Below are 27,992 nucleotides of genomic sequence, written 5' to 3'. Positions count from 1 at the left end.
GTGGTTTTACATGCCGGTGTGTTGTACTGGTAAAAGATAATTGTTTTTGCCTCAAATTGGCTTTGAAGCGATTCAACTGCCTTGCCATCGCAGACCATCAAAATTCACATATGGAAGATAGTCCTAGAGGGATGGAAGCAAATCCTATTGAAAAGGTGTCGTGATCTCATCGATTCCATGCCACTCAGATGCGCAGCAGTAATAAAAATTTGTGGTTATTCAACTAAATATTAGGAAAAATGATGCAAATAAAAATGCCTGGGAGCTCCATTGCTTGAGGATCTGGAGCACGTCTCAAAAGCGGATCTCCCAGCTCTGCTTAGATTCGCCAAAAGCGCTGATATCCTATATGATGTCTCTACTTTCAGTATTCATAGAGGTCGGTCTCCATCTGGTATCGCGAGGGACCAAAAAGTCTATGCGTTGCTTAATGCCAACCAGGTTAACCTAACCTAACCCAATGCAAGTAAGTAATAATAATTTATTGGGTCAATGAGTTACACTCCTATCATTTTGAAGAGTGAATTATTGAGTTTTCGTATTCAAATATTTTCCTTATTTTTCCTTATATTAATAAAAAATATTTAAATGTATGAAGAGACTGTAAGGAATGAACAATTTGTGGTAAAAAAAAATACTGCATAAAATTAAATTTTTTTTTTCAACAAATAGAACTTTTTGTTTTATGTGGAGGTCACTCCTATTATTTTGCACACAACTGCATATTATTGTGGTTTTTAGTTTTATTGTGCGCATTAAGTGCATTTAAGTGCACAAATAAAGTTTCCTGAAAAATTTTATATTTTTTATTTTTTCTGTTTGTTGATTCAGCGCAATTTACCGTTGTTTTTCCTATTAATCCAACGCAACTGAACACTTTTAGTGCTCTGTTTTTTCGAAATAACTACGGCTGTGTTTGTGCATAAACATGGTTTTGAAATTTACTCTCCCAGCAATTTTAGCTGTTTTCGTTTTGCCAACCATTTATTGGATTGTCGTTTATTGAATTGTCAAAGCTCAATGCAATTTTTAAGCCTGGAGCTTCTACTTTATTGCAGTAAAATTGAATGGGCTGTCAAACTGCATACTGAAATTTTTCGAAAAGTTCTGATTAAAAACTATGAAATTCTGCTGGCAACTTGTTGATTTTTTTTTAATTTGCTCACAGTACGCAATTTAGATTTATATGGGTTTTGTAGGAGAATACAAAAGATTCGCATTTTATTATTATTATGAGGCGATTTAGACTAAATATTTTCATAAAAAATAAAATGAAAATAAAGAAAAACAAATTGTCAAAACTGCGTTGCCTTAGTTATTTAATGCTGTGTACGGCTACGTCTTGGCCAAAAGTAAAGAGCGATCAGATTGGAGGTACTTTTTCCCATTAGGGTTTTTTGACAGATAACGCCTGACTATTGTCCAACTAAATACATACTTTTTTCAGTATTAATTGACATTTCATCATCGAAAGACTTCCGCCTCAACACCGTTTAAAATCGCACAGCCATTACATCCATTGAAAACAACCGTTTGGTACCTACTGTAAAGAGTGATTTAATCTCTTTAGTTTTCCAACATATTTTGTGAGTGCAAAGGAATTTATGGAAACCAAGCAATAGTTAGTATCTGGTATAGTTTGTTTCAATTCCCAGTTGTAGACAACATCAAGCCTTGAACTGAAATATTCATTTTCACCAAGTCATACAGTTGTCGCAAACATTTTTTTTTCCTCAAATTCAACTCCGAAGCGCTTAAAGTAAGGGCTACGAGAATTGATTTGTTTCTAGTCTTTTCACTGTCTACCAGGAAGAATTTTATATTGAACCACTCACAGCATGCAAATTAACCACTCTCAGCAAATTTGACAATGAGTGACGTTGTATTAGCACCAGTATGGCCAGATTACCATTTTTGGAACTTGATTTAGCATTTTTTTTTTGTTATTTAGTCCCGGAGTTTTAGTTCTTTCTTCATGTATTTTTTCTAATTAAAATGTAATGTTTAAAATTTTATAAATTAAACATTTTTTTAAAATTAGTTCAATAATTCACTCAGTTTTATTTAGCTTCCCTTTTTTTAACATCTGGTCACATTGCCCGCGATTGAGGGTATTGTTGATGTTCTTCTCCTTTTAGCAGTCAAATCTCTCTATCGCTACTGCAGTGTTGCCTAACTTTGGATATAAAAACGCCCATTTAAAAAAAATAAAATACCAAATTTTTATTGAATTACTTACAGGACTTTGTATGCGCGACGAATGTGCGTTTTTTTAAATAAATGTGTTATGGTTATGCACAATTTAATTTATTAGTTTTTTGTTGAGAGAAACTATTTTGTCAAGAGAACGACTTTTTTGCTATATTTGAGGTTATGTAACAAGATAAGGTACTATTTTTGAAAAATGGCATTATAGTTTCTTCAGTAGTATTTTGTTGCTTATTTTTACCATGAATATAGTACACCTCTTGATTCCCTATGTCCCACTTAGGATTGAGGACCGGAAGAAACGATTACACCTTTATGATTTTAATCCGCTTTCATTAAATTTAGATATAGCTTTTTTAACCTTCTTTTGTTTAATAATACAGTTTTTTTTACTTACAGTTTCGGTAGCTTTAAATTAAAAACAAAAGGAAACAAACACCAACCTTAAAAAATGTCTCATTTTGGGTATAAAAAAGCACTAAATTCATTGCAAAGAGCAAATGGTTGGCAATACTGCACAATTCAGCTAATGCGACCTCAAGCACTCTCCGATGTTTCTATCATTCTTGGCTTAATACTGGGTACTCACCACAGTGACTCAGCCAAAAGGGTAATGGGACACTCTCTCTTGTGCGCTGTTAGGCATCGGCGCACATTCAATTTTTAAGCTTAGTTTTAAAATTAATGCGAGAAATGTGTATTTATTGTAACCAGGAGGCGAATAAAAAAATTTACTAAAATGAAATGGCATAAAACTCAAAAAAGTATGCCAAAACAGCAAAACTAAATTATATAAAAACAGTGAAATAATAAACAGTGAGAGCAACGAGGGTAAGACATATTGACATATAATACAAAACTGATTTAAAGTATTTTCAATTTTATATTTTTTATTTTTTTTTCCTATTTTAGAAGTGACGCGATTCTGCTTAACATTTGTCATGATTTTGTTTAACATAATTTGCCATTCGGCAGCACAGCAGGGCCGCAGCCACAAATGGTGACAGGAGCGCGAGCCTTAATTGCTTTTCAGCGTTGAAAATAAAAATAACCAATGAAGTGCCGTAAAATTGAAAAGTAATGACCGCATTTAGGCAGAAGCGAGTTGGAAGTATAGCTTCACTCACATCAACATATTTCATGCCCGTACACAGGGCATAGGTATAGGCAAAATTAATGATACACGCACGTTTTTTGTTAATAAGTGCAGGAACTCGGCTGTGTTGCTGGTGGCTTGTAACAACTACAACATATTTAAACTTATTTCACAACGAACATATTTAAATATCAGTTAATTGTACTAGCTCCCAAAGTATTGGAGAAGCCGACTGACTGGCGCGTCGTCGCTTCCCAATTATTTAAATGTCCAAACATGTCAGGCGATCGACACAAATGACACGACTTACACGAACTCAATGGATTGACTTTTAAGCACACATTTGACTATTGGCTTCTAAACTATTTGACACATGTCTTAGACATTTGGAATTTTAAATCTTTTCCATTTTTATATTTGAATGTGTGTAAGTAAAAATATATTTACTTATAGGTTAGGTTAGGTTAGCTTGGTTGGCAATAAGCCACGCATAGACCTTTTGGTCCCTAGCGATACCAGATGGGACCGACCTTTATGAATACTGAAAAGAGACATTATGTAGGAGGTCAGCGCTTTTGGCGACTGGGGACGTTTCTAAAGTTCCCTAAAAGTTCTAAAGTTCCCTAAACCTCCTCACTGCATTTCCTGTATTTGTCCGTGTTAGCAATCCCTATCTTGTACGCATGTGCAGCCAATAGGGATTGCATACCCGTGATAGTTCTGCAGTCCTTTCGCTAGAGGGTAAGTACGAATTGAGTCAGTTTTTTGTCGTTAGTTCTACACATAACTTTTGCTGTTTTGGTCAGATTAGTCCACCTAGCTTCCACTCGATTTTTCATGTAGTCGTCCATTTCGTTTTATATTGCATTTGGCGGTTTTAGTATGTCATTCCCTTGTTCAAATGGTAGTCTAACAGCACTTTTTGCTATCTGTGACCAGGTACCCAGTAGATATGCAGCCTACTGATTGCGGCTAGCCTTTCTATGGCCTCCCTACTCCGTCGAACATTTTTGGACTTAATAAAATATGAACTTATTGCTCTTATTGCTGCTTGACTATCCACGTATATATTAATTGTTGAGTTCTTTCTTGTTCTTGTGTAGGCCAGCTCCGCGGCTTTCCCCACAGCAAAAACTACCGCTTGGAAAATACTGCTCTGGTCTGGTAGCTTGATAGGCTGGTTTATCCCTAGTTTTGAGCAGGAAATACCCGCTCGCACTCTGTCCAAAGTTTTAGAGCCGTCTGTGTAGATGTGAGAAGTCCTACGGCCAGGCTTCATGCCTTTGTGCCATCCCTCCTCTCCAATTGTAGTACGAAACCTTCTTTCCCAATTAAAGTACGGAGTCATGTAATATAGTGTGTGCAACCTGAACTCCTCTTTCCTATTGAGCTATGTCCGAATGCTGTAGCCAGACAAAATTTTTTCCAGACTGTATTTATTTATAGCGACGCAAGTAATCGTATTAAAAATAATGGTTATGGATTTTCTGCCAATAAGTTCCACCCAAAGAAAAAGTCGCTGAGGTTGGGATACGCAGTTAAGTGAAACGTTTATCCATTTGCTTTTCTTCATGACATCCTACAGGACATTGAATCAGGTGGTTGCATGACCAATATTTAACGCTTGATTAATATTCGACTGAAGAGCCGCATATTCGTAAGACTTTGCTGAGCTCAAGGGGACGCCCTTCGTATTTCTTCATCCATTGCTCCTGAAAATGAACGACTTGTTCGCTTCCTCAGGTGGCCCGCGTACTGTTGATTACCAGCAAAAAGTAGGCAACCGACAAAGAAAGCCCTTTACATCATTGATAAATTTTATATAAATCATTAAATAAAAAAAATTGTTAATATTGGGTTGGGGAATAAGTCCATAGCGTTTTTATTTTCTTTTATTTTTCAAAGATTTGTTTGTGGTTATTTGGCAAAAGGTAAGTATTCATTCGTTAGAACTCTTTCTGCTCTACAAAACTAGCTTAATTATATTTTTGAGTTATTTAATTCTTTATTAGTTTCGAGGCTAAGAAATGGAATACCCAGGAAGCAAAAACAATTGTTTTGACACCTCCTCTTCTTTGCTTTTCATCGAGGTAAAAAACTGCCGACGCAGCCCGGGACATTTGCGACGTGTATGGAAAAGGTGTCATAGGCGAGTCTACAGCACGGAAATGCTTTGCGAAGTTAAAAAATGGCAACTTTAACGTCGGCGACACGTCCTGTAGCGGAATGCCTTCTGAATTCGATGAAGAACGTCTCAAATCCCTTTTGAAAGAAAATGGTGGCCAACCAGTTGTGAATTGGCGGATGAAATGAACTGCAATCTTAAAACGATTCTCCACCACCTTCAGTCAATGGGATTTACCGAAAAATTGGGAGCTTGGGAGCCTGGGCGCCTCACGAGCTCAACGCAGCAAAACAAAGAAAGTCGCCTTCAAATTGCTTCTCAGCATCTCATCCGTCGTCGAGCAACACGAGGTCATAAACAGCGCTTTTTGTACTGAATCGTCACGGGAGATGAGAAATGGTACCCATACATCAATATGAAGCAAAGACATTAGTGGGTGGCTCCAGGAGATACTCAAAAGCCGAGAGTCAAGCCGAATCTCCATCCAAAGAAGATCAAGATATGTGTTTGATGACTCTGGCAGGGCATGGTGCACTGGGAAATGCTCGAAAAGAATGCCACGGTGAAAAAGGAGCTGTACATTGCTGCTACACTGCGTGAATGAGACTATTCGACTGAAAAGACCTGATCGCCATGGTCAAATCATACTCCTTCACGACAACGGCAGGCCACATGTTGCACAAGTTGTCAAAGCTGCACTCTAAGAGCTCGAATTTGAGGTCATTCAGCATCTACCGTATTCTCCCAGCTTGTACCGGCCGTCTACCATCTTTTCCGCTCCCTGTCAAACCATATGAAGGGCGTTATGTTCGATAACAAAGAGGTCTTTAAAAACTGCTTCAACAACTTCTTTGACAACCGACCAGGCGATTTTTGGCGGTACGGCACCAACAAATTAGTCGAGAGGTGGGAAGAGATTGTAAACAGCAACGACGAATATATAATTGATGAACTTATTGCCATAATTATTGTTTTTGGTTTAAATGAACTAATTCCCTAACCTAATATAATTTTTGATAGTTTAAGCGATATTTTATTATTATGGCTCGGATGGTATACCACCTGAGTTATTAAATGAAACTCGGTACTGATGAAATAACCCCACTACTCCGTCTCCTCTAACTTCAAATCTGGTCAACAAACACTTATCACTGTACTTGATGACATTATAAGAAAAACAAATATCGAGATTCCATCGGGCATTCATTGGCGCCCATATCAGAAGCTCTGCGAATTATGCCGATGATATAGACTTTTTGACACACAAATTGTCTGAAGCTAACGCTAAACTTACTGCCTTAATACGATATGCAAGGCAAGTTGGATTGCGAGTCAACTTCAAAAAAACGAAAAAAACGCTTGAAGTGGGTGGTGCGCTGGTTACAATTGAGGACATCGAAAACTTCTGCTACCTTGGCAGCATAGGGTCAAAAAATGGTAGAGCGGAAGCTGATGTAAGTTCCCGCATAAACAAAGCTCGCCACGCTTTCCACAGGATGAATCAAATCTGGTCATCAAGGCATATCAGCACAAAAACAAAATTGCGAATTTTCAATGCAAGCATCAAACCAGTGTTACTTTATGCGTGCGAAACATGGAAAGTCACAGATACCATATGCAATAGCCTACAACGATGTATCAACAGATGTCTGCGCATTATTCACCGCATATTTTGGCCAAGAGTTATCGCCAACGAAAATCTTTCAAATATTTCAATGTGCAAGCCCATCGCAGCTGATATCAAAGAAAGAAATGGCGTTGGATTGGGCACACCTTACGCAAAGAAGACAATGACAGCGCAAAGATGGCCCTAAAATCCACAAGGCTCCAGAAGAAGAGGACGACCACGAACAACTTGGATGCGATCAAAACACGCTGAATACCAATCCAGGTGTTCCTGGCATGAAATTCGAAAAATTGCACAAGATCGCTCACGTTGGTCTGAGTTTGATCCGCCCTAAGCTCTGATTAAGAGCGGTATTTCTTCATATAACTGTATAAATAATTTTATGTACAAACTATTTATTGTTAATTTGGCAAGAGATATCAAGGAATAAAAAAAAAAAAATTATTATTACAAATCAATTCATCAATACAGTAATCGAGTAACAGATAGTTTCAGTCAGTCTATGCATGGTTCTAAGATGAACAGTGGGGTGGGAGCTGGCCTCTATTCGGAGCCGCTCAACTTATCCAAATCCATTCGACTTCCTGACTATGGCAGGGTGTTCCAGGCAGAACTATTAGCAATCAGAGAAGCAGCACTAAAACACTACAAAGAAATTAATGCAAGAGTGCCTACCCTTTCAGACAGTCAAACAGCCACCAAGGCCTTAGATTCCAATTCCATTTCACCCAAACTTGTTTTACAGTGCAGAGAGGAACTAGAATTGCTTGGCATTTGACTTCAAATTACTCTGATATGAGTTCGCGGTCATAGAAATATAGAGGGAATAAGATAGCAGTTGAGCTAGCAAGAACAGGTTCGGCACTAGACATAATGGAGGCGGGGGCAGTTGCTACCTCATTCAACACCTAGGATGCTCTGCCCCAAACATCTCACTTAACACTACAACCCTTACAGATCACTGCAAGACAGGGGATCATGCAGCCAGAGTTAACCTTCTTTTTAATCCCAGCTGCAGAAGCTGTCAAGCGGAGGGGGTGAGAGTAAGTCTTTTCCACTATTTACGCGAATATCCAGGTCTAGCGAGAGCCAGTTTTCGCTGTTCCAGTAAACCTTTCTTACAGCAAATTTATGAAATCTCAGACATAGAGATCAAAAGTTTGCTGCACTACTTGGGTCTCACGGAATGGATGTGACTCAAAAAAAAAAAAAAGAAATTCCAAGAACGGGACATCATACGAGAACAGTGGTAGTAAAACGTCGCTAGTCGCTAATTATGATTATTTCAGTAGACATACTCTTCTACTTCAACAACAACAACAACAGACTATGCAAGTTTAGTTTTCAAAATTGATTGCCGAAATGTGGATAAGAGCTTTGCCACACTAATTTTCGGATGTTGGCAAGCGAAAGTGCATTTCTGCCAGCAAAATGATTTGAAAATTAATTTTCCTTGACTCGTCTGGCTGCATCTTAAAAGTACAGCTTTCCCAATCACTTTCGGAGCAGAAGCTGGCTTTGCTGGTGTGACCAAAGACGTTCTCGGTGATTCACTAGTCACAGTAGTCAGAAGCGGCGAACAGATTGTGTCAGCTCCTGGTATTACCTTACCACAACAAAGAAGGCAAAGACTTGTTTAAGTTTTAGTTGAATCAAAATGAGTTTTCGCACTAAACTCAAGCACTCGAAAGCTGCATTCAATCGCATCCGCACGCTCTTTAACCAACCTGCATACATCTGTTCGCTTGTGCACAGCTAAGTGAAAGTATGTATGTATGTATGTATGTACGTGTGTCTATGAATGTTAAGTAAATCCAGCATTTAAGCCACATTTCTGAACGCGCAATACGGGCATTTGCTGTTGCATGGCATTTAAAAGGGTTTCAGACATTTCTTTCTTTCCGCCTGTGGCTAAGGTGCAGTCAAGCCAGTCGAGCTGATGTTGGCAAGCCGACGTATTCGCGAGTAGATTTGCGGTTTTTTGCAATTCATATGCCACACGTACAAATATGGCTACAATAAACCGTATTGTGTTGTGTTGCAAAACAGGGGATTAAGTGAAAAGGAGGCAACAGAATGAAAAACAGTAAACAGCAAACAGTAAAATAAAGAAGTCAGCACAACCAGAGTGACCACAAAATATATGTATGTAGAACTTTTTCCGCTCATACGAGCACATAGAATAGAACAACAGCAAACTCCTCTGGCACAGCATGCGATCTGGCGTATGGACACACACACACACACACACAAACCTGCGCACATACATTCAACGCTGGAGCACACCTTTTGTGTTGCGGCTGGCTGGTGGAGTGGGTAGGTGCGTCTTTGTTGGCAAGCGCAAATCAGTGGATGCTGTTGTTGTAGGGAGGCAAACACGCAAAGTGCGCATAAATTGAAACGTTGAACAGTAAATGTGAAGTATAAAGAATGAGTATTAAATTTATATACGCGCAGTATTCGTACAATAAATATTTTAGATGGTTTCATCATATCGGCGCGCATATGGATATGACACACCATAAAAATTGAAGGTAAAATGCAATGATAGCTGGACGTGCATGAAATATTCGAAGTATCGGTGCGCATTTAGTGAATCATTTTTAAATGAATACAGAAATAATATAGAGAAATTATACATTACTCATTTAATATCTATTTTTCCGCGCTTCCAGCTCGTCGAATTGGATTTGCTTGATAAACTAAGAGATAAAAAAATTATTCTAAAATAAAATTCGAAATATATTCTAGAGAGAAGTAAATTATTTATTTATGTGCCAGTTTAAAGGGTGCGCTATCTTTTATGCCGGTATGAAAACATTGAATAACTTTGAAAAAGAAAAAACTGATTTGTATAAGTGAGGTAATTTTATTTGGTTTGGTTATTTACAATTTATTAAAACTATTTTTGAATACAATCACAAACTGAGATCGTTTTTCTGCGTTTGCCATCACCTTGTCAAGCATTTCGGGTTTTATAGCGTCGATTTCGGCACGAATGTTTGCCTTAAGCTGGTCAATAGTCTCCGGTTTATTGGCATAAAACTTACTTTTCAGATAACCGCACAAAAAGAAGTCAGGTGATCTGGGGGGCCAGTCGATGTCGCCTCTTTTTGACACTAGACGTTCCGGGAATTTTCGTTGCAGAAATTCAATTGTTGCATTCGCAGTGCGGCATGGCTGGTGTTGAAACCAGTAACCGTCTAAGCTTTCTCACGCATTAGTGGGTAGACATAATGGGCCAACATCCATCGATATCGGTTTCCATCGACCGTTTCGTTTTCTCGGTAAAAATATGGCCCAATGATGGTTTTGGCGCAAATGCCGGCCTAAACAGTTACTTTCCGGTCTTGCAATGGCGTTTCATGGATCTCGTGTGGATGCTCAGTTCCCCAAATGCGGCAATTTTGTTTATTCCCGCTGCCAGAGAGGTTAAAATGTGCGTCGCAAGTCATTAAAATTTGCTTCCAAAAATTGGGTTCAGTGTCAACCATTCGAGCGACTGTTTGGCCGTATTCCAAACGAAGTGAATGGTCTGTCGGCAATATTCTTTGTGTCAATTGCACTTTTTATTGAAGAAAATTTCAACTGTGATGTATTAGATTGCCACATAAATAGCAAATTCGTGTAAAGAATCACAGTTTATATTGGGTATGCGAATAAGTGTCCGCCCTCGTAAAAGAGGTGTCGCTACTGTTACTATTTTTGTGTCCTACATTGATCAATATTTACGGCAATCACGCTCCATCAAATGCAACTTATAAAGAAGGGTTTCGACGCTTCCAAAGTGGCGATTTCGACGTGAGTGATAAAGATCGCGAAGGGGTACCGAACAAATTCGAAGATACTCAACTATAACAATTATTGGGTGAAGACGCATGTCGAACTCTTGATGATATGTCTAAGGAGTTGGATGTTGACAGATCAACCGTCGGTAAACGTCTGCACGCGTTGGGAATGCTCCAGAAAATAGGTAACTTGGTGCTTCATCAATTAAAGGAGGCACCCGACGAGATATCGAGAGAAGTTTGGTGACGTGTGAGATGCTTCTTGAACGGCAGAAAAGAAAAGGTTTTCTGCATCGCATCGTCACTGGCGATGAAAAATTGTATCTATTATGATAACCCTAACCCTTAGCGGCCTCGATAGTCCAGCGTAAGTGCACTAGCCTGTCATCCCAGAGGTTGTGGGTTCGAATCCCACGTAAAGCAACGGTGCTCGCACTTTTCCAAATTTACCTACTTTCCTTGTTTCTAAAAATTGTGGCTGCTAAAACAAGCAAAAAACAAAGGAAAACACACAGTTACACAATGCATCAGTGGCGTCAGGAAGAGGAAACGGGCGATCACGGTAATAGCGCAGACACACCACTTTAGCGAAGTCCTCAATCATCTATGTGTGATCCTTCTGGTAGAAAAGTGTGACACACAGATGGCACTCAAAGTAATAAGAAGGCGTTGTTAATAAGCAAAGACAGGTGGGCACCCCAACTAGCTTGTCAGAAATGAAAATAGATTAACGAAACCACCGCAAGACTGAGTCTTGTCGAGGCCCTATGCCCCCGAGAGGAGTGAACAAGAAAAAAAAAAGAAAAAAGCGTTGAAAATGTTGGAGTCTGCCAGGTGAACGAGGTCCATCTACAGCGAAAACAAATATTCATGCTTGAAAGGTTATGTTCTGCATCTGGTGGGATTAGAAGGATGTCATCTATTATGAACTCCTTAAACCATCTGACACCATCACTGGCGATCGTCACCGATTGCAGTTAATGCGTTTGAATCGAGCTCTCAAAGAAAAGCGGTCAGAATGGGGCGGTAGACATGACAAACTGATTTTGCTGCGGTCCAGAAATATTTAGAGGGTCTGAATTAGGAAATCTTGCCTCATCCGCCGTATTCCCCAGACATTGTAGCATTCATTACGGATTACCATCTGTTCCCATCAATGCAGTCAGCCCTTATTGGAGGGCGGTTTACTTCTTACGATAGCATCGCGAACTGGCTCAATGAATTTCTCAAGTCAAAAGAACTGGAATGTTTCGTCAGAGGAATCCGTATTCTGACTGAAAGATGGAGTAAAGTTGTAGCTTCCAATGAGACATACTTCACATAATACCAGGTATTATTTAATTATGTAAATAATTCGTAACTTTGGCAAAGAAAGGACGAAACTTTATTCCCATACCAATATACTAAACTTTAGGCAGGGCGCTAAAAATTACCACTGCTCCCTAAAACCGATTCGTAGGTAGGGAGGTTGGTTATATAGCAAAAGTATCACGGATATACTACAAGTAGCACTAAAGTCTCATTTTGATATCGTAATGTAGACCACTACCTGCGAAAGATTGCAAAACTTAATGGAAGAGGAACCAGCTACAGCCATCCAATGCTGTTACTGTAGTGGAGGAGAAAAAAGGGATCTCTGTTGGAGAACTGCCGCAGGCTATACCCAAAAGGCGCACTAAGGAACCTCAAGCCGCCAAACACGGACATTTGCAAAGAAGATGTTGAACAGTCGCTTTCTCTGCAGGATCCCTACAGCTTCTGCAATGAGGGTTGCACGGAAGTCCAAGCTTCTCCGCATGAGTTCTGATCACCCAGTTACCGGTGCACACCGCTATGAGTTTGGGAATTGAATGACGTTGTATCTCCAGCATAAAGTGTTTTTGGCTTCAATCTGGCTTCGTGCGCTTTTTTAAGAAAGAAATTGTCCAGTTGCTCTTTAACTCTCCATTGGGCACCCGGGTTTGGCCAGACTGGCTTTTTCGACTTTGGGCGTGAATTTAACATATTTCTATTATAGCTAACGGCCTTGAGCTGCCATTTGAAATGGATACTCGAACAGGACGGAAAAAGGTCAGACCCGGGTGCCTAACCGAAAAAGCTGTCTAACGGAGGGTTAACAATATCTCAAGAGGACACCGATGTCTGACATGGGAACAACTGAAACCGGTTCTGTCGACCCCTTCCTAGCAAGCTCGTCGGTAATTTCATTCGCCCCTATGTTCCTATGCACTGAAACTCAGATGAGAAAAAAATTTCCCACACATTCGAGACGTTTGATCACCAGTTGACCTAAAGAGAGCTGCAACATGGCGCCGACGGGGCCTTGAGCGCATCTTGTCTATCCGAAAAGATATCCATGTCTCCCGCTCAAAAGCGATTTCTTAGCATTTTGCATGCCTGCAGGATCCCGAAGACCTCTGCTTGAAAAGCATCACTAGTTTTTGGTAGTTTAAAAGCTACTGAAATATTTGCTGCTTTAGAGAAAACCTCCCCTCCCACTCTAGATTCTATCCTGCCTCCGTCGGTGGAAACAAAGATACCTATGTCCGCATAGACTCTCCTCTCCTTCCAATCCAGTCAGCTTGGAAAGATAGCCCTAGCAAAACCCTCTAAACACAGTTTGCGGATGGAGGGATCTGTATGAAGTACAGAGAAGGAAGGAGAAATCTACCTCAAAGTGAAAGCGCCCTCTATGTCTATAAAGGCCGACAAAGTGAATGGTTTCTCTCAAGAAATTTTTCTACAGTCTCTACTAACTCATGTAAGGCTATTTTGGTAGGCTTCACTTTCAGCTAGGCGTGCTGAGATGGAGATAATTTGAGATAGAGAGATGGAAAGATGGAGATAAACGCCGAGGAAACCTCTGGGAACCTCAACTGCCGACTCGTGTCATCCTTACAACCTGGGGCAAAAGAATTTTCCGGAAAATGAGCAACAACAAGAATTTAGATACTTTCTAATCAACTTTTTTAGAAGAAAGTAATTGAATAAACTCAGAAGGTAGTTCAACATAAAGAAAAATCGATTGCCTTAAATATCCAGACCTGAAAGTTGAATGCGATTTTCAGAGTCTTGCTAAAGCGAGTTAGAGCTTAGTCAAAAAATCGGCTCTAAATGTGCAAGAAAGTGAACAGACAGTGCACAACAGTCTAAATAGCAAACAGCGAAGTTAGAAAAGAGTACCAAAAATTCTTTAGAATAATAAAAGACACTGATTTAATTTTTTTTGTTTCAATGAACCAATCCATACCTGCACATCTGTCCACTTTGAATCTTTACGAGCTCTTCCAAAAGTGGGATGGTAAAAAGTTTTAATCTGAAATTTATGAATCCTCAGGTGGCCAACCTTTTAATCTAAGCTAAGCAAAAAGAAAATGCTGAGCCATGGATTTTAACTAGAAATAAGTTTTGCTCGTACATACATACATACAGACGCACCAACACAACTAATGCAAAATAGATAAATATTTTTTTTGGCATTTTTTGACAAATTTTATGCGCGCGACGTGACCCGCCAAAGGCCAACGCTCCGTTGAGTTACTGAGCTGGACTGCGTAGCAGTGCTGCACGTCATATCGCTCAGCTTAATTTTCGACAATAGCGTGGGAAAAATAAATCGAAGGTCTCCACCTACGCCGTGGCAGTTGAGCTGTTTGTTGCACTGTCCATTTAATTGTTTGACCCAGTTTCGGTGTATTTTCATATGAAAGCAAGAAGTTTGTGCCACAACTCTCATAAAATGACCACCAGGTAAATCATGGCGTTAACCTCACCCACCTCATTATTTTTTATGTGCGTGTGTGTGCGTGTGTGTGCATGTGATTGTATCCAAAGAATTTTGTATTTATGTGTGTAAATATTATTTGATGTTGCTTTTTTTCTTCTTTGTTTTTTGAGCTATATATATTAAATTGTCGCTTGGCCGATTGCGTTCTGCCTAACGATATTTTATGTTCAAAACGCAATTGAAAGTTAAAAAGAAAGAATTATACACAGAAAAACTTGCTTAATGAAAATTTAATATTTACATACACCTCGGCATCTGCGCCGTTGCTTTGTAGTGTCGGCACTTGTTATTTTTGTTTACTTTTGGAACTACTCGTTTCTTGCCTTGTTTGTGTTTTAATTATTCTTGTTTGGTCAAAGAGCGTTGTTGTTGTTTGCGTTGGCTGCCTGCATTTCATTCAGCAGCTTCGTAAGCAAAATATTTACATACAACTGTATCTGTGTATGTATGTGTGTGTGTGCATATTTCCTACACCCAGTGGATGAGTACATATTTGAATGACGCTTCTTAGAAGCTAAGAAATCCGTGTTGTTGTTGCTCACTAGGCCCCTGCCATTGCGTTGCAGTCACCGATCATCATCGCTTAACTCAACCAGGAAACATGTTGTCTCGACAGGGTCCACAGAGTGAGAAAGAGAGAGAGAGAGAGAGAAAGAGAGATAGAGAGAAAGAGAGAGAGAAAGAAAGAGAGATAGAGAAATAGAGAAATAGAGAGATAGAGAGAAAGAGAGAGAGAGAGAGATAGAGAGAAAGAGAGAGAGAGATAGATAGAGAGAAATAGAGATAGAGAGAGAAAGAGAGAGAGATAGAGAGAAAGAGAGAGAGATAGAGAGAAAGAGAGGGAGAGAAAGAGAGAGAGAGAGAATGAAAGAGAAAGACAGAGATAGAGACAAAAAGAGAGAGAGAGATATTGAGAAAGAGAGAGAGAGAGAGAGAGAGAGAGGGGTGTTATTTGAATGGGTTTAAAAGGGCATGTCAATAGGTGGTTAATATCGTGCGGTGTGCCCTCACATGCCGGACATATATTGAGAATATCGGGGCCGATTTTGGACAGATAGAAGTTTAACCTACTCCAATATTCAGACTGTAATTGAGCACATTCCCAAGGTATTCAGTTCTACGTGCCGAAATGACTCGAGTTCCGCTCCAGTTAACTAGCCCTGTCTCGATTTTCGCTTGAGTAATTCGTTGTATCGACGGCCGGATGGATTAAATTAACTTAATTTTATCAGTCCGGTTCACTTGATTAGAGGCAATAATTTTTATGCCAGAAAATGGTTATTGAAGCAATCGTATTTGATCTAGTAAACCAAGGTTTTTTGATAATTCAAGTGAAGAGTGTACTTTGCTCGCCGCCCAACAACGGGACAAGGATTATAATTCGCCCGAGGTAAGGTATGCCTGTCGCAAAAGGGGGACTAAATATAGGGTTACCAGTCCCTGAGCAGTATGGAAGCTCAACTGGTAGTGTCTTCGGGTGCAAGGTGTGATCGAAGACTTAATCTCGGTGCCACGCGGAACAGGAATCTTCAGAGTTCGATCTCACCTGTTCTTGGGTACGACCCTTCGGGAAGGTTTTCGTGGCGTCTGTGGTTAATACCTACAACGCGGGTAAATCTTTTCTGATTGATGTGGAATTGCATTGCAATCGGGTGCCGGGATCCATAGAACGGCGAAGGTTTAGATGGCACTTGAGCCTTACAAAGTTGGTTAGTCGGTGTCCATGCTACACTGCCAATTGGTACCAAGACCTATAGTTACTTCGATCAATAAATTGATACAAAAACAAATCAAATAAATATCTTGGGGTCCGATCAATAACATATTTGATCCGTGCGCTTTCGAGAACCGTGCGTCTAGGCCGTCGCCGGCAGGTACTCACGTAAAAAACATCGGACGTCGGACGTTGTACTTTGCTCGGAAATTAATAAGCATCAAAATATTATTCCATCTAAGGGTACTTCGCATCAGTAAAACTCCAGTAGCTGTAATACTGCGCTTGATTGATTAGTTCACTTGCTAAGAGGCACTAACCAAATAAGAAAAAATAGGAAATATAGGAATTTTTTTTTTTAGTTTTACTCTTTAAAGCTTAATAGTTTGTGCACCTGGTTTATAAATGTCTTCGTAAATACGTTTATTAATCGATTTGCACAAATTCTTCAAAGAGCCTAGCGAAATTTCAGACCAGGCCCTTTTAATGACTCGAATTAAAACATGTTTGACCTCAAATCGTTGCCCACTTTCATAAATCTTACGAGCAAGCCATTGTCATAGATTTTTAATAATGTTAAGATCTGGGGAATGTGGTGGACATGCTAAAGTATCAACATTTTGAGAAGCAAAAGTTGGCCACACTTGAAGTGAGTGCAGGTGCATGCATTATCCTGTGGAAAGATCCAACTGATAGCGCCAAATGTTTCCCGAATCTCGGGAAAGGATGATTCCAACAGAGCTTTTTAGCTGTTCCCTAGTACGATGTCAACCCAAGCACTTTTCCTCCTTTACTTAAGTCACGGATATATAGGGTGGGTCATGTAAAATTTGATTTTTGAATCGGCTATAAAAAAAACGAATCAATATTTTTTCAAACTTTTTTTCTTATTTTGAAGATTGAACATTGTCATTTATGAATGAAAAATAATATCGTTCAAATGACTGCCACGACTGGCTTTACAGTAGGCCATTCGATCAACCCAATTTTTAAGCACATTTTCGATTGTTTGGGCTCCAATTTCATGAATGGCAACTTCGATTTCGTGTTTTAAAGCATCAATCGTCTCTGGATGGTTCGCATAGCATTTGTCCTTAACGGCTCCCCACAAAAAATAGTCCAACGGGCTTAAATAACAGCACCGAGGCGGCCAATTGATATTGGAATTTCGGCTGATTATTCGGTTTTCAAAAACGGGAGCCAAAAGTTCGAGTGTAACTTTGGCAGTGTGACAAGTTGCACCGTCCTGTTGAAACCAAATGTCGTCCATGTCATCCTCTTCAATTTTTGGAAACAACTCGTTGAGCATGTCGCCATTTACTCTAACCGCGGAAGAAGACGAAGACTCACCACTTTGGAAATAGGTTTTTAATATTTCCCAATTTTGCTCAAGCGTATAGCGTCCCATTTCGTAAATGTCAAACCTTTAAGTGAATTATGAACTCATTTGACATGCCATTTGTGTTACCATTCTCAAAAAAATATGTGGTTCAAAAAGCAAACGCTATATGGCCCACCCTGTATAAATGCTTTAATGTTGTCTTCCAATGCGTTAATTGAAGCAGGCTTGTCTGAATAGACACGAGCTTTAACATAGCCCCACAAAAAATAATTTAAAGGCGTTACATCGCACGATCTGGGCGGCCAATTGGCAGGTCCCGAACGTGAAATAAAATGTTCACCGAACTCGCCTCTCAAGAAGTCCATTGTGACGCGTGCTGTGTGGCATGTGGCACCGTCTTGCTGAAACCACTTGTCATGCAAGTCAAGCTCTTGCATTTTGGGCAAAAAAAAATTGGATATCATTTCACGGTAGCGCTCTCCATTCACAGTTACGTTACGATTCACAGCATCTTTGAAGAAGTTCGGTCCAATGATACCTCCAGCCCATAAACCGCACCAAACTGTGACCTTTTCTGGATACATTGGTAGCTCTTGCAATTCTTCCGGCTGATCTTCAATCCAAAATCGACAATTCTGTTTCTTTACGTACCCATTGATCCAAAAAGAGTTTCGTCGCTGAACACAATTTTTCGATAAAAAAGTGGATCTTCGGCAAACTTTCCAAGAGCCCATTCACCAAAAATTCTGCGTTGCGGTAGGTCGTTCGACTTCAATTCTTGCACCAGCTGTATTTTGAAAGGCTTCACACCTAAATCCTTTCGCAAAATTTTCCACGTTCTTGATTTACAGAGCCCCAATTGCGAACGGCGACGAATATTTTCTTCAGTTCGCACTCTACGTAAGCCTGTTGGTGGTTTGATGTCCAATAATGTAAATTTGGTTCTAAATTTAGTCACAATAGCTCGAATAGCCGCTTCAGTGGGTCGATTAAACTGACCATAAAATGGAAGAAGCGCCCCATAAACTTTCTTAACAGAACACGCATTTTTATAATAAAATTCAATGATTTGCAAGGGTTGTTCGTTTGTAAGACGATTCATGGTTAAATTATAGACCAAACTGAAGATGTTTGACAGTGAAAGAAAACACGAAACGTGCGTCAGCTGTTTAAACCAACTGTTTAAAAAGATAATAGCTAAAAAATCACCCTTTACTTCAGTGTAGCTCTAAAGAATAAATGTGGTTCTAGTGTTATTGCATAATTCTGAGTGAACTCGAGTAGTTGGAGGATTTTTTTAATGAAGTAACGTTGAAGTTTATTTACTTCATCGAATAAGGCATACCCCAAAACTTGTGCTGCGTAGGTTTGTATCGCTCTGCGTACCGCTTGGATCAGCTTCCATTTTGATTTTAATGAAATCAATGGTTTCGCTAAAAAATCGTTCCATGTGCAATTAATACTAGCTTTTGCTGAAGTATTTCTGGTTTCTACGTGCTTGCCAAATGCCATTTTGGGTGTGGGAATGACACCAAGATATTTATATTCCGCCACCAATTTAATTTCTTCATCTTGGTACCACCATTTTTCTGCCTGGGAAAGCCGTTCCCCTCTTCTAAAGGCCATCATCTCCGATTTATTTGGGTTTACTTCCATATTCCATTCAGCGCAGTATTTCTCCAGGTTATTAATCATGGATTGCGTGACTTTAGGGTACAATATAATTATTATTTCAAGGGTAATTAAGAAAGCCTATCCTCAGTTCTGTACAAATATATGTATATGTAAATACCCCTCCTCTGAATCAATTTGAAACGATTGAAAATGTCTCGCTACTTTCGCGCTGCATTGTATTTGGCTCATTATTAGCCACTTGTAAATAAATGCTTATGGCGCTAATTTTCCGCCAAGAAGTAGGTATTCGCACACAAACCCAGACACTCACCCATACACCGAACTGGCCACCCAACCATCGGCTTGCACGAATAGCAGCAGTAATCGCCTATGTATTTGCGGCGCTGAATTGAAAAGAATCGAGAAACGGCCAACACAAATTTATTGACTTGAGTGCTTAGGTAGAGTACGAGTAAGCGTCTGTAGCCAAAAGTTTTGGATTTATGTTGTTTGTTGTTGTTGTAATAAATTTCATTATGTACTTTATGTTTACTTTGTTTTCTCAATAAACAAAAGCAGCAGAAAAACTTAGAGTAATAAAACAAAGATTTCAGCCAAATATCTACTTGTAAACAACCAGAATATTGGCTTTTTGTGAATTTTCGAATTTTTCGATCAATCGCACGCCGCTCGAAGCTCTATAGGTACTTTATAAACAACGGTGAAAATAATTTTGATTGCAGCTGCTTGTGTACACTTTGCTGCTGACATACAAATGTACACATATTTACATCACTTTGCACTCAATGAGTCTGTGCCAGATGCCAGAGACCAGCAAATAGGTACATTTACATACCTTTACAGATGTGTTTCGAATAAATAGGAACAAGTAAAGTAGGCTGCAAAGTGTTTTGTGACAAGCTCGAACGGAAAATTGGCGCACCTTCTTCTAAAACTTCGAAGTAAAAACGCTCGGTTGATGGTCGGTATTATTACAGAACACAGCCCATGTGGTGTTGGCGTATGCCGATGATATTGACATCTACGGCCTTAACAACCGCGCTGTTAGTTCTGTCTTTTTCACACTGGCTAAAGAGGCAAAGCGAATGGGTCTGGTGGTGAACGAGGACAAAACGAAGTACCTCCTGTCATCAAACAAACAGTCGGCACACTCACGTAGCGGCACCCACGTCCCTGTTGACGTTTATAATTTCGAGGTTGTCAAAGACTTCGTTCATTTAGGAACCAGCATTAACACCGAAAACAATGCCAGCCTTGAAATCCAACGTAGAATCTCTCTTGCCAACAAGTGCTACTTTGGACTAAGTAGGCAACTGAGCAGTAAAGTCCTCTCTCGACGAACAAAAGTAACACTCTACAAGACTCTCATCTTGCCCGTCCTAACGTATGGCGCAGAAGCGTGGACGATGACAACATCCGATGAAGCGACGCTTGGAGTGTTTGAGAGAAAGATTCTGCGCAAGATTTTTGGCATTTTTTGATGTCTTCATATGAATCGAACTGCTGGTCAGCTAGACCATACGCCAGGTGATAATCAGACGGCGCAATATCTGGAGAATATGCCCGGTGGGGTAGGATTTCCCATTTGAGGGTTTCCAGGTGGGTTTTAACGGGCTTGGCAACATGAGTCCGAGCGTTGTCATGCTGTAGAATGCGTATTGCGGCTGCTTCTCGTGCAGTGCTCGGCTCAATCGCATCAATTGAAGTCGATACCGCTCGTTTCGCTTGGTTTCATCAGTTCATAATAAATAACACTAACTTGGTCCCACCAAATGCGTAGCATAACCTTCGCAGCGTGAATATTCGGCCGAGCCTACGACGTAGAAGCATGACCGGCCAGTCCCCATGACTTTATTTTCTTTGGATTACCGTAATAAATCCATTTTTCATCACCCGTCACGATACGATGAAGAGAACCCTTCCTTTTCTGCCGCTGGATCAGTTGTTCACAGGCGAATAAGAGACGTTCAACATCCCTTGGTTTTAACTCTTAAGAAACCCAAGTCCCCTGTTTCTGTATCATTCCCAAAGCATGCAATCGCTTGGAAATGGATTGGCGGGTAACTCCGAATACTGAAGCAAGCTCTTCTTGCGTTTGACACGGATACTCATTGAGCAATGCCTCCAATTCAGCGTCTTCGAAGGTTTTTGGCCTCCCTTCACGCGGACGGTCGTCAACATTAAAATCACCGTCTTTGAAGCGACGGAACCAATCTCGGCACGTTGTTTCATTTAAAGCAGCATCTCCATAAATTTTTTGTAGCTCTCGATGCGCTTCAGCCGCCATTTTTTTCGAATGAAAGAGGAAAATCAACACTTCCCGCAAATGACGATTATTCGGCACAAAATCAGACATTTTCACTAAACCAAAAGTGTGTGATACCAAAGCAAAATCACTAATATGTCGAAGCAGTTTCTTTACCATATGCCTGAGCTTGGTTTATAACGTTTAGGTTATGTTGGAATCGACTAGCACACACTGCTGGCGACATCTATTGACAAACAGCGAGAACTTAGTTGCGCACCTAATAATTTCATTTTAATTTTATTTAATTTCAGTTCATTTTATTTCAGGTAATTCAATTTAATTTATTTCATTTTAATTTTTTTTTAATCGCCGTTAATTTAAATTCATTTAATTTCACTTCATTCAATTTATTTTAATTAATTTTATTTACTTTTCGCTCCTTTTATTCCATTTCACTTCATTTAGTTTGATTTTATTTTGTCTTATTTTAATGTAGTTAATTTTTTTAATTAAGTTTTTCTTTCAATTTTCATTAATTTTACTTGATTTCATTTTAATTCACTTTTTTCCAGTTAATTTTATTTTATTTCAGTCCATTTCATTTCACTTCATATTACTTCAGTTAGTTTCATTTAATTTTATTTTAAATTTTAATATAATTTATTTTAATTTTCGCTCATTTATTTCATTTCACTTTAACCTAAATTAAGTATTTTATTTTTTTGCACTTAATTTATTTTAATACTCGTTCGTTTTAATTAATTTAATATAATTTTAATTTTATTTCATTTAGTTTAATTCTGTTTTATTTTGTTTAGTTTTCGTTCGCTTTAATTCATTTCAGTTCATTTTTCTTCAGCTAGTTTAATTTAGTTTAAAGTTCATTTCATTTCATTTCAATTTACTTAATTTTCGTTTAATTTAATTTGATTTCACTTCATTTTACTTAAGTTAGTTAAAAGTGGTTTAAATTTCATTTTGTTTCATTTAATTTAGTTGATTTCATTTCAACTTAATTTAGTTGGGGCTTTTTTTTTAATTTTTCATAGTTCATATTACTTGAATTTTTAAGTTGAATTCATTTCAATTCATTTCGTTGCACTTCATTTTGCTTCAGCTAAGGTGTTAGATATATACCTTGTGAGCCCGAAAAAATGGACAATTGTCATAATTTTTTTAAATATGTTTTAGAACTTTTATTCAAGTGAGGCATATATCATGCTGAAGGGTAACTCTCGAAGAATTGGTGTTTTTATTTTTAAAAATGTTATTATTTATTATTGATATCGTCCTTCCCCGACACGCAGTTTTTTAGAAGAGGCTTTCGGTTATCACGGTAATGCATGAGCAGCTCAACTGAACTCACAAAAATTAAATGATTATTGTATTTATGAAAAATATTTTTTAGTGAATCTGAACGGTTTATTTACCCAAAAAAAAAATTTTCTCGATATGAAAACCGCTTTGCACCAAAAAAATTATTTTTGAGGAGTAGAAAATTAAAAAAAAAAATTAATTCCAGCGAACTATGTAAATATTTACAAAAAGTGAACGTTCAGATTCACTAGGTTGTAACTTCGAATAATTAAAAAAAAAGTTTATGCAAATCGGTCAAATAGTTTTTGATAAATAATGATCACCGCGACGGGAATTTTCAAAAAACACGACTTCTAGATAATCGCGTCTAAAGTTTTGCGTGCACTTCATTTATGGATAAAGGTCGCGCGCTTCCACGGTCTGTAACTTTCGTTCTAGTGCTTCGATCTTTATGATTTTTTGAATTTATATTTCTAAGATGATGTACTTTTAGCATACGCCATAAAAAATTTTTCGATTTTTTAGTCCGACGCAAGGTATGATATAATATATAACCCCTTAATTTAATTTAGTTTAAATTTTATTTCATTTTAATTGTATTTCATTTGATTTCATTTAATTTTATTTAGTTAATTTTTTTTTAATTTTCGGTTAATTTAGTTCACTTTATTTCAATTCATTTTAATTCAAATTATCCCAGTTAACTTCATTTCACTTCCATTCGTTTCATTTCACATACATTTCCTTCCCCTTGAGAAGCTTTGCCACGGGAGTTGCTTGCGCTGAAAATCAGCTGACTACTCAAAATGTTAAAACGTCGCAGTGCTTTGTGCTTCCTTCTGAGCAGACAAAAAACAAGAAAGAACAATTAAAAATCAGGAAATCATGCACAGGTGGAGGGTGTCCTAACCACAAAACCGATATCCGTTCATTTTCGATTACTTAAATTATCCAAGTATTAAACTTGGAATCGATGTTTTATTATGTTGGACTACCCGCTGAATTTATTTAATAACATTATTCTTAGAATAATACCCCTTTTTGGATGGCTAAAAACACATACTAGTTTTCCAAAAAAATTGCAAAATAGTTTCCATAATTTTTTTTATTGGCAATTGTATTTACAGTTAACTATGAAATACAATAAGCTTATAGCTATGACGGCTGTGGCCTTAAGATGTTTTTTTGATAACATGAAATATGAAATACTCAGTGGAAAGTCGTAAATTCGAGATTTTGTCAAGCAGCCATTTTGAACTATCAGGGCTTGGCTCACATTTTATTAATTATTTTCATTAATTTGCATAGCCTTTAACTAGGTTAGGTTAGGATAAATAACTGCACAATCGAGGACCCACTTAGACAAATAATCAAATTCATCCATTCTGATGTCATACAAAGAAAAAAACAGAAAGGGCCTTTAACTAAAAACAGTAGAAAAAGTAAACACTTGAACTAATATTTAAAACAAAGTGAACGAAAGGGCAAAAAAAAAAAATTTTGTAAATAATCTTTAAAATCGAATACCCTGAAAACGGTTATGTTTTGCTTACCATTTCATAAAGCCAAATAAATTAAAAAATAGGTCAAAAATAATATCCATGAGTATTAAAGACGACATTCCCGCTACCCGAAAGATTCATACCATTCATCACGCACGATTGTACTTAAAAAATAAAAAAAAGAAATGTAGATCACCCTAATGCTCATACATCTGTAGTGACTTGTATTCACTTGAGTAATAAACTAATACCTATTCTCGCATACATATGTCCATATATATATACAGGTATATATTAAAATCATAACAGCAGACAATCGCCAATAGCGTAGCTGAAATAAAACGAAATTCGCATGCGAAGCGCGACATACGAAGCCCATAACCCAGCTGTTAAACGAACTACCTCCAGCGCAGCGCGGAACTAACTTTATTCACAAGAGTATCAACCTGCCCTGCATACACAGAAAATGCTTTCTATTTTGCGTGAATGCTGCTCTTTTACTCTGGAATAGTGTCAAGATGACCAAGAGTAGTCAAGCAATAACAAAATTACTGCATAGGGAAAGCATGCGATGGCGCTGCTGATGTCATAATCGAGCAGGTCGCTGCTTTAGGCATAAAATTTCATTCGAGATACTAGCAAAGCTAGCAATATTTCCACTTTTATTTTTTACTTATTTATATAACGAATCATCAAGTTCGACGCACTTCGTATATTGACATTTCATGCGCGAAACTGATAAAAATCGGCATCAACAAAATTTCTGATGGAAGAAGAAAAGTACGCAATAATAATGAATAATGCATTGTTTCACTGAATTCTTCAGCACCCGAATATGTGAGAAATAAACGTATTTTTAGGAATACAACTGAATTATTTTGAAGACATTTGCCAGTTTTGCTACTGTCCTCTTGAAATTGAAATTTTAATAGGTCGAGCCAAGGAGCACCAAGAGATTTGGTGGCTCCTCAAACACTCAGGCTAAAAAGCCCATTGTATTTAGAGCTCTGGAAAGAGGGTTGATTGTCAAGGAGAGAAAAAGAAAAGTATCAGAGAAGGAGATAGGAAAGAATAGGGATAGATACTGTGCTCTTAGTCCTAATATAAGTCTGGGGAAAAAAGACATCCATTATTTTTACGATTTTTGCATAAAATTCAAAACTTTATTTAAGAAATTTTGGATTATCCGAGTTGGGTCCAATACGCACGGTTTTGTTACAAAATTTGTTGCCACTTTAAAGGTAGCTTCATAACGCCTCTCTCATAGCAGTCTTGGTTCATATTGGCAAAAAAATCTAGTAATCGATTTTCATAATCGGCTCTTGATAGCAAATTCTTATCACTCAGAAAGTTTTGCAATTAGCGAAACAGGTGGTAATCGCTTCGTGCCAGTTCCGGACTATATGGTGGATACCTTAGAGCTTTCCAAGCAAGTTCATGGAGTTTTTGGCGAGTCACTGCAGACGTGTGTGGCCTTGCATTGTCCTGATAGAACACAACACCTATTCTGTTGGCCAATTCTGGTCGTTTCTGGTCAATCACTAGCTTCAAATGGTCCAGTTGTTGACAGTAGAGATCTGAGTGTAGTGTTTAGCCATACGGAAGCAACTCATAATAAATGATTCCTTTCAAGTCCCATCAAATACACAGTAGAGCTTTCCAGGCCATTAGTCCTGGTTTGGTTACCGTTTGAGCTGCTTCATTACGCTTTGACCACGACCGTTTTCGCCCAACATGTGACACATTTCTCATCCTCAATCAGCATGCGTCTCAGAAATGGGTCGCTTCTATTCCATTTGGTCTGGGCTTTGCAGATCGAAATTTTATCCATCACGTTTTTTGGTGTAAACATCGAGCTTATGTTTGAACCCAGCTTTGCGCAATTGGTGTATGCAACTCTTTTGTGGTCGATACTGAGCAACTGGGCGATGCTACGACTGCTAATATACAGGTTGACCTCGACTACTTCTTTGATTTTATCGGGATTTTCGACATTCTTCATCATTTTCGGTGTATTTTTAACATGAAAAATGTCTGAACAGAATCGACAAACCCAAATTTACACGTAATGAGTTGTTACAGTATCGGCACCATAAACACTATTCACAATTTCAGCTACCTGGCTTGCATTTTCGCTTTTATCAAAGAAAAACTGTAAAATGTACCGAATTTTATCTTTGTTGACGATGGAATCGAACGAATAAAGAATTGCAAAGTAATTTTGGTGAAAGTGTGAAAAGTCACCTTGACAACGAGCATAAACTTTAAATTATTTGATCGTTATTTTACGAGATATCGACCACTATACCCATCTACCGCGAAAATAATGGATATCTTTTTCCCCGAAACTAATATTTTTTGCGGATACAATAGAGTTATTTTGCAAAAATTTGCCGATTTTGTCACTGTCCTCTTCTTTAATATAATATTTTGGTCATAAAACCTTTCTCTTCTGCATAAAGCTTAAACTTCTTTATTTTTAATATTTGATTAACACGCCAGTATCACATATTTCCAAGATATCCACTTCTAAATTTATCACAAAATTCATTATAAAAATCTCACTAAGACAAAATGAAAGTATCAGCTCAGTATCACCAATATTTTATTTAATTATTTACATCTGCGTGAGAGTAACAGGCTTGCAATGCCGCAGCAATTAGTGAGTAGCTCGAACAAGCGCGACCTGACGCTTGAAAAGTGAGTAGTATGCGACCACTTCTCTTATGAGACCTTCTCGTTCTTTCTACAGAGTAGCGTCCATTTTTACGTACGCTGGTGTTAGTAGACTTTGTAGAGCCTGTTTATTATTGCGTTCACTCGTTCACTCGCTCATTTGTTTAATGTTTGAGAATTTCGTTAGCAATTTTGTTTTTGTGCAAAAGAAATCAAATCAACAGTAGATTAGTTGTTGTAGTAAGTTCGCACGTACTTTTGGGTAGCAGTCAGTGGATTGGGTAGAGAAATACGAGTATATAAATTTAAACAAATACATTTGAATATACACAGGAATTACTCATAAACAAAATGGCAGCTCAGGTAATACAAATTTACGCACAAACATGTCGAAATATACCTGGTTATTTATGACGTATCTGACATAAAATACGCAAATTCGAATTTGCAAGAAATTTCCGACTAATGATGCAGTTCACAAAAGCGATTGAGGTACATAAGCGAAATTAGCGCAAACAGTTTTACGTAGATTTATGTAGTTTTACTGCAAATACGGATGTATATATGGATCTGTGGGTATAAATAAAGAATTACGCCATTTGGAATAATTAAAAGTGTGAGTTTGGCGAGGAGAATTCACCTGTTTATGGTCTGGTTTGTCTGGAAATGGGAGGAGTTTTTGCGTATTTGCGCTTTTCAATAAGTTTAGGCAAATATTTTTAAATAATTAATAAATAATTTAAAATAATTTGAGTTAGTTTTTAAAGTACTGTTTGCTGCTAAGGTCTACCACGCAAATCTGTTTCAAAAGCTTCTCATATCATCAGTTGAGTTTACGCTCAACTCAAGTGATCACAAAATCAAATCAGTCAGATGCCGACATCTCATGGGACGGTGCAAAAACAACAGCACAGAACCGTGTACAAT

At 38.2% G+C, this 27,992-nt stretch overlaps 1 protein-coding gene across 2 annotated transcripts in view; it reads right to left on the bottom strand.

Moving 5' to 3' along the window:
• Positions 1-27,992, bottom strand: part of LOC129244743 (transient receptor potential cation channel protein painless) — a 93,470-nt gene that overhangs the window by 52,800 nt on the left and 12,678 nt on the right. The window contains exon 1 of one of the 2 annotated variants that reach the window (XM_054882553.1): positions 14,877-14,954. The exons of the other annotated variant lie outside the window; for it this stretch is intronic. The gene's annotated coding sequence lies outside the window, so the exon portion shown is untranslated. Of the gene's footprint in view, positions 1-14,876; positions 14,955-27,992 lie in introns of those variants that run through there. 2 annotated transcript variants of the gene reach the window in all.

Source organism: Anastrepha obliqua, chromosome 4 (genome assembly GCF_027943255.1).
Source record: "Anastrepha obliqua isolate idAnaObli1 chromosome 4, idAnaObli1_1.0, whole genome shotgun sequence".
Classification (NCBI taxonomy): domain Eukaryota; kingdom Metazoa; phylum Arthropoda; class Insecta; order Diptera; family Tephritidae; genus Anastrepha; species Anastrepha obliqua.
This window is presented reverse-complemented; position numbering and strand designations above follow the sequence as displayed.